Raw genomic sequence first — 23,132 nt, 5'->3', positions numbered from 1 at the left:
CGCCGCGGGGCCGGGCGCGGTGCGGCTCTGCAGAGGGCGCCGGGCCGGTCTGCAGGGGGTCCGGCTGCGGCGGCGGCACTGCGGTACTGCCCGGCGCGGCCCTTCCCGGGAAGGAGCCCGCCGCAGGATGTGTGCAGGATCCTGTTGAATAGCGATATTGTTGAGATCCGGAGCCGCCCGTGCGGGTGTCCGGAGCGCCGCCGGCCGCGGCCGAGAAGCGCGGGGCGGCCTCCGGAGGGGACGGCGGGGGACCCGCCACAGCCGACTCGCCAGTCCCGCTGTATCCAGCACTGCTCCTGCCGAGGCAGAGGTGTCCATCCCTGCCCCCAGGGGGGTTTAGTTCTCTAGGAAAGTGGAAGGCATTCCAGCCTTCACTTAATTCTTTAAAGAAAAGTCACATTACCGTACTTAGGGCAAGTGGGAATGCCTGCAATTAAAACCAGCGGTTGTACTGAAACATTTAAAGTAATCCAATTTCAGCAGGCTTTGATGGCTCCTGAATTGCTTATACACATTCTGAATCTATCTTGTAATGAACAGGAAGAGGCTTTACTGCCTTTAGACAGTTCACTTAAGAAAATGGGGTTTGTACGTTAGGAAATTCTCAGAAACATTTAAAAGTTTGTCCTGTCTTATAAGGTGCTTTTCAGAAAGCTGTGTAATTTGAAGAAAGAACATGGAAGGTGGACGAAACAACAAAAACCCATATCCCTTCAGAATCAAAGTAGTGTGCATTTCTCAGAGAAAAACTTCTGATGTTGTTTGGAATGGTATTGACAGCCTGAGCTGAAAGTGCTGAACTTCAGCTGATGACACACACCTGGGTTTCTTCTCAGCCCAGCACCTTAAAGACATGAATTTCAATTATAGTTAATGAAACTTCAGCAGTAGTAATGAAATAACTCCAAGGCAAAGGTGCAAAGCTTCGTGATCTCGCGGTCCTGTTTGAGGATGTGGCATTTGTGAAATCTGAATTGTCCAATCTGTTGGCTTGCTGTATAAACTAAGGAAGTTGGAACATCCGCAGTCTGTGAAGCAGCAGTCGTACCTCCCGAGGGTGTTGTGGAAGTGCCGTATCGGAACAGTTCTCTCTCTCTTTTTGTTTTCTGATTGTGATTAATCTGGTTGTAGCTGGTGTTAAGCAGTTCTTACTGTGGATACTACTGACGCTGTCTACAATTTGTGCTTAATCAATTTTGATGTGTCAGTCTCTATGGAAAAAACCCAATTTTTTTAATGTTTTATGAACTGTAAATGTACTGAGATGCCTATCAACTGTGTTCTCGCCCACTTAGTAGTGACTCTGGTGAAGAAGAAATACAATTATTTGAGAAATCTAATGTGTTATAAGTGGATTTATTGTATTACATGACAGTGTGGTCTGGAAAATACATATGCTTAAAAGCCATCTTACAAACAGTTTTAAATTTTAAGAGGTTTCAGGATAGTTCTGTGTTCGTCCACTTAATAAATGCATGTTTCAATTTGTCATGGAGGCTGTTTGCCTATCTAACAAACTAATTCCCAAATAGTTCTAAGTTACTTTTTACAAAGGTGGAAGATTTCTTGGAGGTTTGGAAAAAAACAGATTACTTTTTCAGAGGGTAATTTTAGTCATATTAGCTATCATTTTCCTAAAAGGTAAAAGTTGCAAATTTGCTGTTGAGTTAGGAGAGAATGCCAACACTTGTCTGGAGAGCAACAGAATAAACTTTTAATTCAGTAGTTTTGACTGGTTTGAGAAGTACAATCCAAAAGATAGAGAGCTGCTAAATATAAAATGCTGTGCTAGGAAGAGGTTATGGGATGTTCAGATAAAGATGTTTGGGAAACAGAGCTGTGGAAAATAATTCAGGACTTCTAGTCACAAATTGGTCCAAATGAGCAACAAACATACAGCTGGCAAAAGTAGATGCCATCCTTGGGTATGTTGATCAAGTTTAAAGTACAGAAAGCTTTTTTTCTTTTTGATTGCACATTTGTGTCTAGTTTTGAGTATTAAATCCAAAAAGTACAGAGGAATGTATCAATGTGGCTTGAGAGGTTCAGAACCTATGTTTTTTTTATTTTCATGAAGGTATTGCATTATTTTGATGTGGTGGAAAACTCTGTGGGATGGGTATGTAAGAAATGGTTAACGGAAGCAGTGTGAGTTTTTAATTTTTTTTTTTTTACTGTGGTTGAGATGTAGGTTAAGAGGAAGTAAATTTTAGTGGGTGTGATATAGATTAAATATAGGTTGGAAAGTTTTTACCTATAACAGTCAAATTACGTAGATTGTTAAACAGGTTCCCAGTATTAGAGGTATTTTTTGGCTTAGAGTAGGAGTTGGCAAAGATAATCTAGATACTTTACAGAAAAGGGATGTGTGATGAGTTTTAGGACTAGGGAAGAGCCTATTATTCTATTTTTGCCGTATTTCATCAGGTATTAATGTATTTACTTAATTGAATATATAGATTATCATTAGTGTTGCCTTGTCTTATGTGTATGTGCCTGTTAAACAGTATTTTTAAATGACAGCTGAATATGTAACATGTGACACTGTGCTTGAAGGTATTTAGTCACGATTATGAAAATTGGACCAACAGAACTGTGTCTTCCTTGGAGGGAACATGATGAGGATGTTTGCTATTCACTCTGGCTCTGCTTGTTCACTACTTAATTTGGTAGAAGGTTTTAAGGAACCTTCTGTTCTAAGTTTGAAGATAACACTGAGTTTTCACATTTTCATATTCACCCAATTTTAAGTTGCTTTGTAATTCTGGAAAATTGTGGATTCTTTTCATGTTTAAATAGAATCCTTGATTATGGATTAACTTGTCTGCCTTTGGGTGTGGCAGAGAACCTGCACCTGTATTTGGCTAATAATTTTCTCTCAAATTATGTCTTAAAATATTTGAGACCAGTTTTAACTACAGCACTGAGTTGTATTTACTGAACAAACAATAGGCAACATAATGTAACCTTTTTTTTAAGTAATTCAACGATTTTTCTTTTAATTATGATTCTATTCTGGCACTTAGCCATCATCTTAACACTGAGCTCTTCAAATTGATCAGACTTTGGCATTTGAGAAGCGAAGGTTTTGGAAAATGTGTTTTTAGCTGCAACTCTGCAGTTGGCTTGAGCTGTTCTAATGTGGGTGGCTATTTAAGTGGGGCTTTTTGCTCTGGAGTTGACCCCAGCTGGCCATGCACACAATATTGTTACCACAAGAGATCTGGTAGCAGTAGGCATGCTTATCCCACTACTGGAACATGCAAGGAGGGAAGGAGTTTCACGCTCCCTTTCCGCTTTGCACTGCCTGACTTGCCCTGATGTTGTGATGAGCACTGTCTGTTGCTTTGGCTTGCAGGAATGTGTCAAAAGCCACAGACAACAGGTAAAAGTATGAATTATTTATCAGACTCTTTCCTGACTTGCTTTAAGCCTAGCACCAGTGCAAAGGAGAGGGAGGACCATGGTGTCAGGAGAGGGGAACGAGGATGGTCTGTTTCCTGTGATGGCACCTAGTGATAGTCTGAACAGAGGTGATTGTGAAACTGCATCAGTGACCTTTTTGGGGCTTGAATAATACATTTGAAATTTGGTGGTTGTGTGTGAGACTTCATGTATGGTGAGCTAATACAAAGAGGATGGTGAATTTGAGCACATAGCGAAATGCTTTTGTGTAACTAGTTTGGCATGCACCGGTCTTGAAAGTTTGTGAGCTATTAGGCTTCTGTTATTTTTTTAGTAAACTGCTGGTAGTTTTCTTTAGTGATGGAGACTCAATTTGTTTTTTGCAATTCCATTTCTTCTTCTGTTTGTCTCTAGTAAAGCTCCTTGTAATCTAGTGTTACTATTTTTGGTGGGAGGACAGAAATTTCAAGTCCTGTCTCCTCTAAAGGGTGTTAACTTCAAATTATCATTTACTTTTTCATAGCATCTCAATACTGTTACCTGTCTTTGAAATAGAATCAGTTTCTCAATTTTCTAAGCTTTTAATTTCTTAGCATGTTTTTTATTTTTAGTGATGAAGAATAGAAGAAATTCAGCAGAGATCTGTGTTTTGATAGCTCAGTCAGCAGTTGCATTGTCATAACTATGAGATACAGTTAAAAAAAGCTGTGAATGGCTGGATTTATAGACAGGTTTGAAAAAAATATTAAAAAACAATTAACCAGGAAAAATCCTGACCTTTATGTAGCTGCGTGGCATTGGACTCCCACTCGGAGATAAGACATCAAGCACTTGTAACTTCCCCTGCCCTTAACTGAGTTTTTTTTACTTTACAGCCTTCCAGTGTTTTGATTGTAACTCTTCTGGTGAAGAAGTGCTTCTGCCAGTGTGTTCTGCACCTTGTGGTGTCCTGTGAGGTTTTTCCTTCACCTCTTCTGAGCATTCAGTCTAAGTATTGTTATTGACAGGTTATTTAGCTGGTATTCTTTTCTTGTGTTAGTGTAGTAGTATGTAGCAGACCCTTTCTTAATACCCCCGGTGTTGCTCCGTGGTAGATTTGAGCTCTGTCATCTCTCCGTCAGCAGGTTTTTCTGTTGCCCTTTCAGCTCCAAGCTTTCTGAAGACAGCTCTGCTTTTCTGAGGACCTCCTACCTGATTCTGACAAGCTGGGCCTACGCAACTTGGGCATGACTCATTTTCTTCTACCCAACTCCAGGGATACTGATCTACCATAACTAGGTTGAGCTGCCATTTATCTGTCGAGAGAGGACTGTACCCAGTGACAGGAGCTGTAGGTCTTGATAAGACTTCCCGTGATGATACTGTTACTATGAAAATCACCCAAAAATCCTGGGGATTTTTAGCATTTGTATAAAGTAAGCAGTTTGATAGCCTTCTAATTAATTTTTAGATTGTGTTCTCTAACTTGTACATCTTTAAATCTTTTTTTTGTTTAGTATGCATTCTCAATCAGCATTTAGAGATAGGAACTCATAGCCAAGAGCTGTGATGTGGGAAAGCTAAGAAAATTACTGTTGTTCTAGTGCATGGTCAAAGGTTCTTCAGAAGTTGAAAGTATTATTTTATGTTGTGTTGACTTATTTACTGCAGAAATCCTGATGTATGGGAAGACTTCGTTGGGATTAGTCTGTTACATCCTGTCTGTGAAACTGGCTTTTTATAAAACAGGAACTTGAGATGTTTATCTTGACCACATAGGGAATGTGTAAAAAATAAATAACCACAACGTTTGTTGTTCTAAAATAAGCATATACACATTTTTAGAAACCAAGGTGAGTTTCAAGTTATTGCATAACTTAATGTTATTCTGCCTTTGGTTACTACTAAGTATCTCCAGTTACTATGGAAACTGCATATCTGAAAAAGGAGGGGTGAATAAAATTATAATGTGTTGTTAAAAGTCAGAATCAGCACAAACAGAATATGATGATTGTCAGAAAATTTGCCCTTGCTTACTTGATTTCTCTGAGTAATTCAAAGTTAACTGAAGAGAGTTTATTTATACCTTTCCTCCCCCTGCCCTTTCCTTCTGGATCTTGTTTATTTTCCTTCAAATCCCAAAAATCCATGGTGTTTTTCAAAGACCTGGTAGAGGCGGGTGTCTTTAAATCTGTATAATGGGATGTACTGTAGAATTTTAACTAGAATTCATCTTAGAAATTGAAGATAATGTGCTTGTCAGTACAATTAAGAATTTGAGCTCACAGCACTCAGAACTGTTGACTCATTTGATTCAACAGAATTCAAATTAAGAGGTAAGAACCATTGACCTTTTCAATCTCATTCCTATGGTCTCTAGCCAAGATTTTTAAGTATATCAGGAGATTTTCTCTCTGTACAGATGGTGTTATGCTCCTGCAGGTGAATCTTTCTTCTCCAGTTCCTTGATGTTGGAACGGGGAGGGAGCCCATCGCTGAGTTACTGCAGCTTGTATTGCAAATCACAAGCAGCACCACAGAAGCTTGTGTAAATTGGAATTGTTGTTGAGGCTGCTTGGATTGTGTGAAGCTTAACTTCTGCAGTAGCTCAGAATTTATAGGAATGCAAAGATAGCTTTGATCCTTTTCCTCTAGGCAACACTTTCTGTTTCCTACCTTTTCTTGTGCATCATGAATCATTTAAAAACTGTCAGCAGCCCAGCCCTCTGGTATGGTCTCCAGCTAAAATTTTAATACCTGATTTTTTTATTTTATTTTTTGGGTGTGTGTACTATGTTTCTGTAGTTAATGTTCGTTTGTAAGAAATTCTCATGTGCTCAGCTTCTAGAACTGAGATGAGTAGTTTACTAAAAACAGTAGTTTACCTTAACCTGTTTAAAGCTGTGTTTAAAAGCAAATAAACCTTGTGACAGAGTATTAACTTAAGCAAGGTTTTGTTGAATAAAAATTTGCTGAAGATGTTTTGGTTTTCTAGGCTCTGTGTACTTTCTCCTTAAAAGGAGAAACTTTTCACACATGCGAGTGTGGTCTGAATGCTCCTTCTAACTGTTGTTTAGAATAAAGGAATTGTATGCAATTATTAAACATGTCTGATAATGTCACAGAGATAAAGGAACAGCTTTTCTCAGTTCCATCTAGTGGCTCAGTGAACTGAATTGCTTAAATTCAGACTTTCCTGCAAGTTAAATATGTTATTTAGAAAGGACATTTTCAAACAATTTTTATTTTATTTTTAATAGTAAGTAACTCCTTGTGGCTCCCCTGGAGATTTGTCAAGAATAAGTCCTGAGTGGTGTGTACGTGTCTGATTTTTTTTTTTTTGTTGTTTTTTTAAATATGTATAGCATTTGATGAATGTGTGAATGGCTTAGTAAGTGATTATTTTTTAGATATACTCAGTTTTCATGCAGAGGTATGTTCAGTGAACTTTGCTAGGAAATTCTAAGCTTGGACTAATAACTTTTGTCAATCTGCTGATTTTTTTTTTTTGTCCCAGCTACAGGCTTTTGGTTGAAATGCATTCTTCCCTTCTGCCCTCACCTAGATGAAATAAGTAGATGGGTCTTCTGTGTTCATGCCTAGATCTAAAACATAAAAAGAATCTTATGTTGTTTCTCTCTAGTAGTCTGGAAATGACAAGCTTGATTAGCTTTTCCTCATTTTGAAATGTTACACAGTATTTTCATTTCAGAACAACAGACAAGAAATAGTACACTGTTAACAAACAAAGAGCATATGCAAATCAGGTGTTCTGTGATGGTTTTGAAACAAATATGAAAGGTAGTTATTCAGAGCAGGGAGTCTTCTACCATATTTTAATTCTAGATTGCTATATTTAAAAGATTGCAAGGTAGCTTCTTGCTGTAACATTGTATGTCTATGTGAAAATACTGCTGACTTCAGTTATTTTCATTGCCTGAAGCATTAATAATTATTTTGAAGTGAAAATGAAATTTTTTTTTTAAGTGCCACATACTTTCTACTGTTTTGCTAAATATGAAAATTGGATTATATAATACCATAGTTCCAAAGTTCATAGTGTTAAGTGTCAGGAAGGGAAAATATATTTATACCTTTCCTACTGGTAGATTTTAGTTGCAAATGAAATGTATTGAGACATGTCTGTGTTTCCCAGAGTATACTTTTAATTTTTATTTGAAAAACTTCCAGTATTTTTATGGAACCTGGCTGCTTCAGTCTGTTGTTCATACCTGGTTCATGTTCCCTGAATATATTTACTGAAACCATCAATGCTGTAGAGGATATTCTAGTTACTTTGGAAACAGCACAGTGGTATGTCAGTCTAAAATACAGATAAGAGCCTCTGAAAAGGATTCCATTGACTTCAGTGTATGAGCCTGTATTTTGTGTTCGCTGAAATTTCGTTCCAAGTCTGCATTTGAAGTAAAGGAATGTTTTGGTTTTGGTCTTATGAAGCTCCACTGCTGATAAGTTGTTTTACAGTGGTTTTACAGTGATAGTGTTGCAGGCAGGGGTTGGGGACCTGTAGCTGCAGCTTTAGAGGATATTAACCTTGTGACTGGTTTAACCTGGCCTTGAAATGGGCTGTTTCTGCAGGAAGGGGTGCTTCTCCTTTATACTTGTTGCTTTCTCTCTCCCCTTACCTATTCTGGGTGTTCTGGCTGCTCACTTATCATGTCTGGAGCTGGGCTGCTTGGGGGAATTGATTGAGCTGAAAGCTGGGGTTTTTTTTTGTTAGGATCAGGTCTTTGCTTCAGTTCAGTACACAGCTGCACAACAGTATCTTGTGAGGAGATAAAAGTGTTGGGGGAAACTACTATTTACCATTTTAGTGGAAGCCCACACGTGCCAAGTAAATAGCAGTTGAGAAAGGTGGGTAAGGGGGACTTTGGTACTCACAAAAAGCAATGTTTTACCCAGATGTTACCAACTCTGAATCTGAAAAATAGCATTCAAAATTGATAAGGAAGTACTTCAGCTATCCATCATCTTTGTAGAAATAGGCTTTTGGATTAGCACTAGAGCCATGATTTTACTAGGGCTTCTTAAGGAGATTAGTTATTGTAGATAATAATAACTTAGCTTGCAGAAAAATTGGTGGTTTGGAATGAAGCTTTTGTTTTGGGAGTTAATTTGTTTGTTGCCTACTGATTTATTGTAAGAGTTTATATCTGAAAATTAAAAATTGCTTGCCAGGCATGATTATTTACTTGTATAAAATGAAACTAGTGAAATGTGATTTTATTAATACAGGATAATAAGAACATGTCCCATTCTGATTGAGCTGTAGATGTTTGAAAGCTAAAAAAACCCACCTATCTGAACTCTAAATGCATCCAATTGACTACTTTTAAACACTGTTATAAAAGAATCCAAATGAAACTAGTTTGTTTTGTTTATTAAGTCAACATCCTAAGAAACTATACATCTGTGATGTGTTATTCTTTTGCCTCTGAAGCACTCGGAAGCTTGTTTTATGTTGCCTCATGTCTGTTTATAGTATCCCATGAATAGTAGTCAAGGCTCTAATTTCTCTTGATGTTGAGGAGTGGCAAGACTTCCTTATTCCAACAGAGTGTTAGCTCTGTATGCAGTCTGGTCTGTGATCAGGTTCGCAGAAATTACTGTTATCTTACAAAACAGTGATGAACAATCACAGGAACCATGTTGTCTTACTGGGAAGAAAAAGGATGCAACTTCACAGTACTAGATGGTTACAGAGGGAGCATCAGAAATTACTGGAAGTTTGACGTGTAGTGGGGTGATGAACTGGGACTCAATCTAAGCTGCTGTTGCTTGCAGAGATCTCTCAAAGTATTTCATGATACTAACAGGGTGATGTGATGGTGTTGCAAAAAAGTGATGTAGGGAGAGAAAAGAGGAAGGAGCTTGCTTTAGTGATTCTTGGAGTTGGTTTAGCTGATTAAATGGATCTCTGATTAGCTGTTATACTTGAGAATTTTGGGAGTAATTGTGGCTTGTTCTTTGGAAAAAGCCTGGGTGTTGGTCAGGAAAGAATACTACAAATTATGAATACAGAGGACTAGAATATTCATCATTGTCACTTGAAAGCATATGTACAGCTAGAAAATATACAGAAGCACACAGAATATTCTGTGTTGGAAGGGGTCTGGAGGGATCATCGAGTCCTGCCCCTAAGTAAATGACCCATACTGCGACTGAACCCACAACCTAGAGTCGTGCTCTAACCAGCTCAGCTAAGATACTTGAATCAAGCTTGCCAGTGCTTTTATATACATATTTGTGTAAGATAATCTAGGAGGTTTTTTTGGTGTTAAAAGACCTGCCCTGTGGCTGTAGTTTGTCAGAAGCTAAAGGCAGCTGCAATGTAGGCCTTCAGCCTGTCTTCTTCCTCATGCTGAGCTATTTCAATTTAATTGTTGGGTTCATTTTTTACTGGAATAACATGCTGAAATTATCTAAGCAAAGGTTGAATGAACACTGGACTGGAAGCAAGGAAGGCCAAGAAGGTGGAAGGAGGGATGAAAAAGCACTGTGACAGCCAGATGGGTTTTGAGTCTTAGGAGGGAGATAGCCAGGGTGTGGTAGGACTCCTTGAAAAAAGTGAGTACTGTAGAGCAGGCAACTACAAGAACACTGGTACTTATTTTCATGCTATGACACCTGGAGGCATTAATTGTAAAGACAGCAGAATGTTTGAAAATAGGTGTATCTCTGCCCTGCTTCCCAATTTCCAGGGTGAAGTGGGAGAACATGTCTGCATGGACAGGTACTGTGGAGCTAGAAATCTCATTACAGTGGCTGTTTGGTAACAGAAAAATGTGTTGTTTTGAGGAAAAATTGTTGTTGCCATCACCTTCTGTACTGCATCGTTTGCTGCTGAATAGTCCTTGGCTAGATTGAATTGGGTGGACACTTTTGATTAAGAGTGGCTATTTCATATGTTTTTGCTAATCTTCTGTGAAACTGCAAGGTATGATTGTGTTGTTTGAGACAAAACAATTTCTCAGTATAGCTGCAATTTCCATTAGCTTTATTTTTTCTTTTTGTATAAATGTTTAAAGTGATTGCTGAAGTAGAAAGAATAAGGGTAAAATACTTAAAGGAGAATGTCATAATGTTGCAGTAAGCTGCATCATAATTTATGTGGTTAGTTTTTGGGAGGTGTAACTAATATTTAGTGTTTTCAGTTTGAGGGCCAGCAAAATTTTTGCTGACATTGGCTCACTTTTAAGTTTGATTTTATTGAACTGTGTTTCTGCTGTTGATTTGTATTGGTTTGCAGTCTCCTAACACTGGAATTTCTTTCCTGCCAGAAACTAGCAAAATTATAGTGACTTTTTGGGTTTTGATTTTCTTTTATTGGACTTAATTTTCTGTGCCCAAGAGGCTGTCAGCAGCGCATTAATATTCTTACAAAAGCCAAAGAACAAGACAGCCATTGCCTTGTTGCCCAAATTACTGTTTTTATTCTTTAAATATGAATATAATAGTTGATCATTCATTTGAATAGATGCTTTTTATGATTTAGTAGAAAAGTTTTAAGAAGTGCTTCTTTAATTCTGGTCATTCATTGTTTGGTACTGTATTTTTGGGGTCTGTGAAGTGTTTGAGATGACTTTAGGCAGAGAACTAAGCATACCAACTGAATAGATAGAGTAACTGCTTCAAGAGTAGATATTGTGGCTTGCTATCTGTCTTTGGTCTTTTACCTTCAGATCTGACCCTGGGTGGAGATTTTAGGCAGCTGTAGGGTTTTAGGTGATAGTTATGATTTTACAGGTTGATTTTTGAAGATCATTCATCCAGATTGCTTAGGAAAATGGGCATTTGCTCTGTAGTTACTACCAGGCTACTCTTATTTGTAGGACACTGAAGGAACATTTCTAACTTCTCAGACTTTGAGGCCTCTTGTATTTTTTTTATTCAGTCCACCACCTGCCCAGTCCCCAAAGGTTTATAAGGGTTATTGGGTTGAAAAGAATTGTTTCGCTGCTTCTCATATGATTGTGAATACTTGAAGTGAAACTAGCTGGTCTTGTCTTGTGTTCTGCATTGGAAACCGACTGTAGAAATGTTTCATGAATGTCTCTCCTTCAGTTTGCCTTCAAAATTTTGTTAGTGTACACAAAACGAAAAGTGGAAGTGAAACACTCTGCTGGTATCAAGGACTTTTTGCACATAAAAATTAAGGGAAATATGATGTTTAAAGGAGTGAAAATTATGTTTGCTTTTCCAGGTCTGTGCTGTAGATTGAATGATCATAAAGGACAAGCTTTATTCTCCTATGTTAATTGGGAATGTAGTAAGAGTCTGGTTAGAAGCTGGAAAGGGGCATGTATTTAACTATCAAGACAGACCTATAATTGTTTCTCTTGACGAGTTTTGCATCCAGAATTTTGAAGAAGACTGACTTAAATGTGAAATCCTTTGTTTCTTTCTGCACACAGATGAGAACTGGAAAAATCAGTGGTAAACCACTGTGGAAAATGACATCTTATGTCCTAGGATCAACTCAGAGGCTGCCATTTATATTACTGCTTGGGTATTTCAAAGCTCCTTTTGTTTGTCTAGGTAGTGAATTTGACCTCAGCACCTGACTGCAGAACAGTCTGTATTACGTAGAGCTAAAGCATATAAGGAATTTCCCTAAAGTATTCTGCTTAACCGCAGAGTTGTTTAACACCTAGTGGAGAGGATAGTTCCTGAATCTTAGTGTTAGTATGTGAACTAGGAGTAAGGAGGAAAAGGTGAATTATGACATTCATGCTGGTGTCAAGTACAGGTGGCAACACCAGTAACGAAGTTCTCAATGTATTGCAGTGCTGGGGCAAGGTAAATGCTGCTCTTGTCCTGTGCATCTTGCCCAAGAGTTTTAAGTAGCTTGTAATGTTTGCATGAATAATGAGCTGTTGTCTCTGACATGTTCACCTACTTTATGAAGTAGTCTCAACTGATAGTCTTGGATTTCTCACTTAGGAATATTTTGAAACTTGCTACTTCTTTGGCCTATCTCAAGCTGCTGTTAAACAGAGACTATTTCAAAGTACAAGTTGGAGCTAAGCATAATCCCTTGATTTTACAGGTTGTACTTTTCTGTCAGCAATTGAAATGGACATGAGCTTTAATTGTAATGAAAAGCAACTTAAATATTTTATTCCTAACCTAGAAGATTTTAAAGACAGTGGGTATACCTAAATATCTGAATATGAGTTAAATCCTTCTATCAGAAATTGCATTTTATTTTTGTTAAGGTGTCACCATCCAAAGGATTTCAGGCATCCTTCAGTTCTCTCTTGCTTGTTGTTCCTCTCAGAGGAAATAGGGAAATAATGATTTGCATTTGACAGGGCAGGCAGAAAGCTTTGTTTTTGCAGTGCTGGGTGAAGCATTTGTGATGGTTACTGGTGGGGCACAGGGTCCAGAGTGGAGGAAAGCAGCCAGACCAGTAGCAGCTGTTACTTCTCACACTGGAAATATCCAGCAGTGAGCTTGCTTTCTTCTTGGCTTTTCTGAATGGCTGTTGTTCATGCCTAGGCTATTGTTGTACTGGGCTTTGAGAATGCAGCATCATTTGGGAGCTGCTGCTGTTCCAGACCATGCTCACTTCAAGATGTGGTTGGAAAAGCCTATTTGGGTAGCATTTACTTTTCAGTTTCCTGCTTCACCTAGTGACATCATTTGAACTTGTTGTTTAACAGTGTTGAGTTTGTGGGGCCCAGAGGTGTTGAAGTGCATACCCATGGTGTTACTGACCAGAATCTTTAGGGATAAGATTAATTTAATCTCTCTTGAGGTGTCAGCATCTGGGCTCCTTCTATAATAAACTAAAATTGTTTTGTCGTGAGATAGGAAATGCTGTGTGGGCATATGGACCTTGCCACTAAGTCTGCTCACTGTTTCAGATTTCTGTTGAGTGTGAAGATGACACTTTGTTCAGATACAGAGGAAAAGATATTGCTTTCCTGGCTTTATATGAGAACTGTTCTAAAAGCAGTGCTTTATTCTGTTTAAGGATATATGTTTATATGTAAACTTAAATGTTTTTTGAGTGGCGTATTTTTGCAATATTTCTTTAATGTCTTTAAGTTTTTTGAATGCTACAGAATAATGCATTTGATATTTATGTTTGCACTTCTTACTAAGTGCAATTAAGTTTTGTTTTCGCTGTTATTTAGTTTTAAAATGTTTCAGGATAAGGTTTCAGACAATCAGTAATATTGCCTAGGAAGCTACAGTTAATACATTACTCAGAAAAAGGGAAGTGGTGTTAATGCCTTCTCCTCATCTTTGATGGCCTTGTTAGCAACAATTTATTACTTTCAGGAGGTTTGAGACTTCCTAGTAGGTGGTTTATTTACTAGAAAAGATCAATGCTTGAATTTACTTCAGCTTTTCAACAGTTTTACAAACTTATCTGAGTTGCAGTGTAATGGAATTCTTTTTAAAATGTCTTATTTGTTGCATTTGTCTTGCCTTGCCTTCTTCACCCCAACAAATCCTGTACATATTTTATGTTCTGATTGTGTACCTCAAGCGTCCTTAACAGGCCTTCTCAACTCATTTGATTTACTTATTTTTTTTATCACTTATTTTTTGCTCCGAGCGAAGAATGGAACAGGAATACTAAAAGGTAAAGACAGCAGCATTTCTATAACGCTAAACTTTTGATGCAGGAATTGTGTAGATATTGTAAAATGCTGGGTGCAAGAGTATATAACTGAAAATGCCACATAGATTCTAGAAAGAATTTCACTGCTTTACTAGATCTTTTTTTGGGGGGGCATATAAGATGCACAGCTGGTTTTAGACCCCTCTGCCTATGTTCATAAAGAGTGTCAGAAGTAAAGGGTAGACTGCCATCAGCCAACGTGGTTCTGAAAACTCTTAGTAGATAAGACTGAAGCAGAGCTATGGAAAAAAGAAAGAACAATTCCACCTCTGCATTAATTGCATCAGGGAGCTTAAAGTTACACTTTGTACTTCATAGCAGAATGTTGTGCTAAATTAGAAATGGTGATACGCTCGCCCACAATTGTTCAGTATTGTGCAGCTGTGATTGGTTTAGTCACAGGCAGAATGCTGGGCTGCCCACTCTGCCTTTGAAGCTACCATAGCCCTGGAGGTGCTCTGAGTGGTTTATTACTGTTCGTATTTTTTTTGCAGTCAGAAGGATGAGAGTTGTGGGCAGTGCCTTTTTTTCCCGATAGCATAGACTTGTTTTTGAAAGATATCAGAGAGACAGAGAAAACCCAGAATCTTCAAGAATTTCTGGTAACATAATTTGCAGCTTGTTAGGAGGCTACAGTTGTCCGGTGTTTGAGGATTTTTTAGAAGTTGTTGGGAATATCTGACAGGATTCTCCTGAGTGGCTGTTCACTTTTTTGGACTAACGTTGGAATCTGCAGGAGCCCTTGCCTGTTTTCTCTGGCTAATGCAAGTTGTAATAGATGAACATTTATGACATTTATGTCTAAGTTCTGTACTGTAATTCTGACCACAGCAAATGTGTTTCATGTAATTAGGGCTTCTAGAAATCTAGATCTTTTTACACAAATATTTTAATAACTAAATATTTTTAGAAGTAATGATTTTTCTAGTATAGAATTACTTACTTTGTCATGTAATTTTTAAAATATGTCTTTTTGATTTTGTTTGGGGAAAACTGGCTTTGGATGCCTATCTAACATTACTTTTGGTCTTTTCCTCAATTGAATGTCCAATGGAACTTGCTAAGCAATGGGTTAAAAAATTCCAGAAGTAGATTTCTGTGCAGGTTTTCCTTTAAAATTGTTTATAAAGTAGTTCTGTTCAGATAGAGAGTAAATGATGTGAGGGTGAGTACTTGAGAAATTTGTTCTTAATAAATATAATGCACAGCCATTTAGATTCGTTAAGGCTGTATTACTGTCTGAATTTATTTTGCCTTTTTGTAATTTCTGCCCAATTATTGAATGCCTGTATCACTGAGTATATGCAAAAAGACTGTTTTATGCAGTGTGACAGTGTTAATATCTCTGAACTGGGACCTTGCTTATGTGTAGTGGTGCTAGTAAGTAACTGAATGTTCCATGGATATGAAATATTCCATAATTGAAAGTAGCACAGTCAACTTTCAGCAAAAGTTATGTCAGAGTTAAATCTGCCATTCTTTCCATGCACCTGCTTGCTGCAGTGTGTGATGTCCCAACCAGCTGTCACTGTTGCCCAACCAGATTGTAGAAAGAGGAGAGTAGCTAAGGAGAGGTTGCCAGTCTTAGGACTGTCCCACAGAAGATGGAGACTGACTGAGCATGGATAGAGCAAATAAGTAAAAGTTGCCAGTGGAATAAGGCATGGGTTGGGAAAAGCACTGTCAAGGGAGAATAGCAAAGATTGTCAATGCTGCATAATCAGTTGTAAAAATTTTTGAGTCATTTTCTCATTTGTTTAGGAAAAAACCCCTGGCCATTAACAGCATACTATCCTAAAGACATGCAGGTGTCAGATATGTTTTGTGTAGGGTTAAAGGGTTGCATGCAGAGTTCCCAGCAGTAAACAAGTCAGGAAGCTGTGAAATGTTGCTTTGGATTATTCCTTGTCTCCCATTCTTTTGGTGTGCTTGTGCATGTAAGTAAATAATACTTTTTAGCTGTATAAATTTTGTAACTGTTTAAGAAACAACTATGAAGCAAAACAGAAATGCTAAATTAAGAGACATCTTTAATTATGTGGTTTATTTTTGTAGGAGAAATATGGTGATTTTGAAATTTTCCACTCTGAGGGTGCCTGACAGGTTACACTGTGTATTTTTTTTATTCCACTCATGGCATATTCTTGCATACTTTTGTTACGTGCCTGGAAGTTCTTAGCTAATTCACTGACAAAGCACCTTTGTGTTTAGAGTAGGTTTACTTTTTCAAAAAACTTGGTTTAGTGGAATTTGTTTTAGTGTACACATGAGAACAGGTTGTCCAAAAATCATTAGTACTGAAAATATGCTACAAGAAACCCTAAAGGTTTTTTACTTAGCTGTACATAATTTAGCCTTACTTACAATTATTTGTTTTCTTCCAAAGACGTAGATGACAGACAAGGAGGATGCATGTATCATATTCTTCTGTTAACTCATTTTAAAGAAATGAATTAATGCAATGAAATTTTGGATGTAACTGTAGATCTTCACAGACTATCAAAATACTGTATTCAGTACAAAGGTGGGCACTATTTTTATGGCTTTCATAAAAGAATTAACTTACTTGAATTTCTACTGAGAATCTATTACTATCGTCTGTTATTCAGAAACATTGCTAAAATTTCGCTTCATGATAGGACAGAGGATTCAATTCCTGTGAGGTAAACTCTAACTAAAACATTGCTATTTGCTTTTGTAAGCAAAAAGCCATATTTATTGTCCATGCTGGTGTAATGTAGAAATCCACAGATGCTCTTTAGGGAGTTGTATTTTTTTTCCAGAGACTGTTCTTTCAGACAGAAACTGATGCTATTCACAGATAAGATTTTAGACATGTTATTGTGTGCTTCTCCCCCTGCACTGGTCCATAAATAAATGGTTAAAACCTTTTTTAACAGCCTAATCATTACCTTGCAAATTAGGAGAAATGAATAGCTTATCTAATATCTTGAAATAACCATCTGCCTAGGGCTTGAGAAAGGGTATTGCAGGAAGTCTAACATACAGCAGTTTAATATAATTCTTCCTAACAAAAAAATGATTACTAATCACCGTGTGTCCTGAACTGTGAAGATGTGTGTCAGACTGCTTGATTTTTATCTTACCCAATATAAACATGGCTTTATGTTCCATCACGTGGATCTCACTTGGAAAAAAATTGGAGTCTTGGACATGATGATCAATAGAACTCATTATTGTAACTGTGTATTAAGGCATTTATGTAAAGGCAGTTTGTCTCTAGTTTTTTTTTAGCCTGTTCTTTTTGCTTGTGAAGACTTCCCTTTCTTCCTTTGCAATTATGCTCATTCTGTTTAGAGATGAGCAGAGCAGTACACAGTACTGAAGCAGGGAAGGTGCAATTACCTCTGCTTTTCTCTGTTTAGCAACTTTTAATAGCTGCTTATTAAGCAAATAATTTAATGGAGTTAACACCAATTAGCAATCTTTCTGGTAAGAAGTTCTCAAAAACATTCCAATATGTTTAATTGCCTCAGGTGACTTAGTGTGCCAGTCAGCAGTGGTCAGCTGTTCTGCCTCTTCCCCTCCACATCTCCTTCTGCAGCTCAGACTTGAATTTCTCTGCAAATTGTCATACATGGTGTTTTCTGCTAACATGTTTTCCTTTGCCAACAGCAAAATTCAGTAGGAAGGAAGAAGGTTGTTATGCTCAGTGTCAGTTCTGCAACTGAAGTTGTAGCTCTCCAGCAGTAAAAAAGGAAGTCAGTGTTTGTTTCAGGCATAAACTCATTACAAGCCTCTGAGTACAAAAGAAGTGTTCCATACATTGTGTTCAATATTTCTCTGATGTATTTGTATCCTGTCTCTGAAAATTGTCTTTTGTTTGGTTTTACAAGTTGTACTGTCTCTTCTATTGAGTACAACAGCTTATGAAAAGGATTTTGTATGATCTACTGGCTGTTGAATTTGTTTACAGATAAAATACAGTTTACCTTCAAGAGACAAAGTCAGCATTTTTCACAGAATTGAATGTACCTGTTTTTCTCCTAGAACATATTTATGCAATATTTATTGTATTGATGAGGGAAGAGAAAAGGCACTCTGTTAGGCTGAGTTTAAAAAGGCCCATTATTGGGGGGAGGGGTTATTTTCCCATATTTGGTAAATATGTTATGTTAAATAGCAAACAATTGGAGGACATTGTGTCAGGAATGTTGGCTCTGTGTGACCAAGCATTCCTGTGGATCCAAACAAGGCAAAATTTTCCTGATTTCTGCCAAAACATTTCACATATCAAATGATCAATGGTATCACATTTTTTAGGAGGCAACTCCTATTAAGTAGCAACACTTTATTTATGCATTATGCATATTTATGCATGCACCTTCTTTGGTAATGTTGCATAGTTTCTAGTGAGTTACTGTATCTCCAATTGAATATGTAATTACGGAGATATTATTTTTTTTTTTTTTAAGTTTCAACACATTTTTTTGTCTCTCTCTTGTTCCCTAACAGAAAGGAAAGGATTTTCCTGACTGTGAATAGAGCGTACAAAACCACAGGCTGGTAGTTCTCCCTGTAGACTGCTCAGTGAGGTGCTAAAAGTGATTACGTTCACTTTGCGAGTCCTGCCTGAGGCATGTGCGAGATGACTTAAATATTTGCATCCATACAGAAAATCTCAAAACTGACTTATGAAATTGTCTTTCTGTTATCTTCCTGATGACTTAATGACGCACCAAAGGCTGCAGCTTCAGCTTGTGCTGCACTTTGTGCTCCTGTTTTGGGCTTTGATCGGAGTAGGGACGATGCTCATGAGAAGAGAGAGGTTTTTGAGTTAGTTCAGAGTCTCAGAGGTGCCTTGAACACACAATGCAGCAGGCATGGCTGTATGATTGACCTGATTTCCTTGTTTCTGCTTGAAGCCTCTCTGAGGTGTGGTTTCTGTTAGGCACATCTTCATGTGGGTGGGTAATTTGCTATACTGCAGAAACAGATTAATCAGACTCAGGTGCAGTGTGCAGGCAGAGCAGCATACAGGTGGCACTCGTAGGTTTGGATCAGGATAATAGGGTCAGTGAACAAATTCAAACTGGCATTTTTTGAAGGAAAAATGTAACATGGAACTGCTGCCCAGGTTTGTTCTTTTTAAGCTGCCGTCTGGCTTACTTTCAACAAGGTAGAAAACTATTCTCAAAAACTGTTCCTCCCTTCTGGGTTTCACTGGGTTACTGCAGGTGTTTTTCATATGTAGGTCAATGGGCCTGTGCTCAGGTATTGTTATATGAACTTGGCATATATTGATGTGGTTTTTTATGTAGCAATACATATGGGAATAAAAATAAAATACTGTGAGAAAATGTAAATCTTCAGATCCCATTTGTATCAAGATCCTATTTGTCTTCATTTTAATTTTTTGTAGTTGCTTGTGTTTTGTTTTCCTCTATTATATTTTATTTAGCAATTATATACACTCTTCTTTGTGCTCACGTGTGTACTTTTTTTTGGTGCTTTTGTAGAAGTATACAATTCTGACAAATGCTGATCTAATTTGAAAAGTGCAAGAAGTGGATGTTAAAGCATATAAAATCCTTTTATGCAAGTCCTTACCCTCTTGCTCTGTTTTTTGGAGCCATTTCAAATAGGCCTCCAGCTAGAAACCTCTTTCAGGTAAGAAAAGCATGTGCTTGTGTTTATTAAAGGAGTTTTTTATAGAAATGTATATGAAGTCGAATATGCTAGAGAGTAGGTAGGACTTAGCTGTTACTTATTTTTAGAATAAAATGAATGCTAGCTTTTAGAATAAAAAGCTGTGAAAATTCATGTTCTGGAGATAGTTATTTCATTTGTCACCTCATTGGTCTGCATTTATGGAATTACTTACTCTTGTTTGGCCTAGAAAGGCACATGTAAATGATGGCAAAAGGAGTGATTCATTTAAAGGCGGTGCTTTGGTAGCATTGTATATTGCACTTTTAGTAAAGTAGATTTTTTATTGTGTCTGCATGTATTTGCAAAATTGTATTGCAATTTGAAAAATTGTACTTGGCTTTCAATTTTCCTTTTATTAAAGTCGCGGGGGTTTTGTGTTTTCACTTGTTTGACAGTTTCTGTAAATTTTTGGTTATCTGTACTTGGAATAGTATATACTGACTTTTTGTCTGAGTCTAGTGCTCTTGCAGTTCTGCCTTTGGCTTTTAATAGTAGTGTGATATTTATTTTAATTACCAAGCTAAAGGAATTCTATTTACCAGGTTCTAATACAACAGATAAACCTTTGTAAGGGATCAGTAAATCAATAACCATGTGGTCTTGTATGAAGCAAGGGAATTCAAGGAACACAGCTGTTAAAGTTTGTTTGTTGTAACTTATGTGTTGTGTCCCAAGTATAAGTAAGTTTGTGTTTTTCTGTTGAAATAATTACACTTCTTGGGAAAAAATAATGAAGCAGTTAGTGCAGAGATTAAATTTTACTGCCAATAATTTATATTATCTGCTGACTTCTATGTTCTCAAAACCTGTAGATTTAAAAGCCGAATGAAACTTACAGTTGTTTACACTAATGCATTTAGTAATCTTAGCAATGTTTGTTGCATTGATTTCTCTGTTAGTTTGTTGCTGAGACTGATTAAGTACTGTTACTTAAAAATGTTAATAGTTTTACTCTGCTTACTAGGTAAGCTACTCCTGGCAAGTGTGAGACACAAGGTTTTGGTTGATTGCATTAAATACTACCTTTGGGCAATGCCCAAGTTCAGTGTGCAGTTCCATGGAACAGCTGATGCTGTTCAGAAGAGGTTGGAATTATTTTCAGTGTTCTTTTTTTTTTGCACCTTCTGTAACGTGTTGCTGTGGGTAGCTACAAACAAATGAGCTCTTAGTTGAGTATTTTTCAAATTAAAGTAGAAATTTTTTGAGTTTAAGAACTGAAGTCTGTTGGGATCAATGTGGGTTTTTCAACATATTGGTTGCATTAATTCTGTATATCAATTCCACTTTATCTGATTTTCTAGCTTCTCTTTATTAGTGCACTTCATATATATGATGATTTCTACAGCTTCCCAGTCAAAATATGAATAAAGTCGAAGGTTATCCAGAGTTGCAAATAATTTTTGCCATGCACTGAATGTTTTTTTGTAAGGTGCTTTTGTTACACTGCTCTTAAGCAGATCAATAAAACTGCTGATTTACTATCTTGTCTCTTTTTCTACTATTTCCATACTCTTCTCTTTCCCTTCCCCCTGCTTTTGACTGCAACTTAGCTAACAGCATCTTGAATCTTATTTTTGATCACGACTGCAGTTGTAGTGCAGTGACTTACGTAACACTTTTTCATTAATTACTTTTTTGGCTTGTAAAAACATTTTGAAAAAAACCCCTATCTTTTCTTCCATTCTTCTTCTGCACATGAAAATTGCTAATTCTTCTCAAAATATTTTAAAACTTGGTAAATGTCATAAAATTTTTTAATGTATTAATCCCCAGAGAATCTCAGATGTCTCAATTATTAAATCACTGAAGGCAAAGTTGAGGCTTCTTACCAAAACAACGTGGAATTTTACTGGAACTTTAAAAAACTAGATGTGTCAGAGTTTCTTTGCTCTAGCTATGGGACAAGTGTGTAGACTTTTGCTATAGATCTTTTAAAAGTGTGGGTTATCATTTTTCTGGGGCTAGACCTGGCCGTGAAAGTAGGTTTTTAGTTTTTTGCCTTTATAAGGTTGTGTATACAAAATGTTTCCTTGTTCAAAAAGTAGCTAAGAGCTGCAAGATACAAAGCAATTTTATACAACATAGTGTAGCTTTACAGAAATCCTCATTCTTGAACGAACACGCCTGCTTTTGTTGAGATGAATTCTTTCTTCTGGATGATTATTGCCCTCTTTTCAAGCTCTTGGCTTCTACAGACATACCAATTCTTGACACTCTGTTCCCTTAGCATGCCTAAAATTCCACTGCAGCTCGTCTCTCTTCATGATATACAATGTATTGATTCTACTTGATGTGATGGTAAAAACACACAGATTTTTCCAAAGCAGTGGTTAGGAGAAGTTTATTTATATGCATGAATGAATACAGATATTCAGAAATTGAATTTCTGACATGCCTGGATGGAAGACTTTAATAACTTGATACCTCCTTCTTTAAATAAATCTTAAGAATGCCAAATTTAAATTTTAGAGAAGAAAGGAAGGACAAATTGAGAACTTAATTGATTATTACTAAGCTAGTAGGAGAGTGGGTCAGTAGCATAGTCTGGTGTAGGTTGTGTGTAGTGTTATCATAGGTAAAGGAAGTGAGAAAAACCTGCATCTGCTTACAATATGGTGAGTGTACTAAAGCTTTCAATTTACAATGATGCCACTTTGAAATAAACTATTAAAGCTATGGTTTTCAAAGTTGGGTTCTCTTTTCATGATAGCCTGATCTTTGTCACGTATGCAAATACTGCTTTTCTTTGGTCTGTTTCCAGTGTGCTTTCTCTAGAGAGAATTTCTGAATAGGAATTAAATTTTTCTAAGCATGTTCCCCTAGTTTGATTTTTTTTTTCTTTTTTGTAGTGTTAACTGAGTAACTTTAAAAATATTTTAGAGGCCACATTATCTGGCTTTGGTTTGACATTGGTAGTAAAATTTCACTTGCATGAAGAGAACTTCAGAAAATGTTTTAAATGTCAGAAAAGGATCTTTTAATGTTTCTCTGTTTTCATAGTAACTGGAAACTTTTTCAAGTGTTACGTTATATGTGTTAATTAAAATTTCAGTAAAGAAATTAAGTTAATGAAGGGAGAAAACTATTTCCTTTGTTGTTTGGTAGAGCAAATAGAGAATGTAGCATATTGTTAGGGGCAGTAAGGCATAAATATGCTACCCATTTGCTGGTATTAGCTGTATGTCAGTTTTGCTCAGTATTTTTCAGTAATACAAAATGGAAGAACACTGTCCCCCTGCCCACAGCAGATGACTTGGTATAAAAATTGCTCTAAAATTGTTAAAGACAGAAAAGGATTTAAAGCAAAGATTTATAGCCTACAAATTACAGTGTTGGTATAGAAAATATTAAAACATTTCTGCTGGTTGACAGATGTGACTGACATGGAATAATTTTTTGGATGTCAACTTTGTCGGGT

This window comes from Parus major, chromosome 4 (genome assembly GCF_001522545.3).
Source record: "Parus major isolate Abel chromosome 4, Parus_major1.1, whole genome shotgun sequence".
Lineage (NCBI taxonomy): Eukaryota > Metazoa > Chordata > Aves > Passeriformes > Paridae > Parus > Parus major.
The sequence above is the reverse complement of the archived record's forward strand: the minus strand, read 5'-3'. Positions refer to the sequence as shown.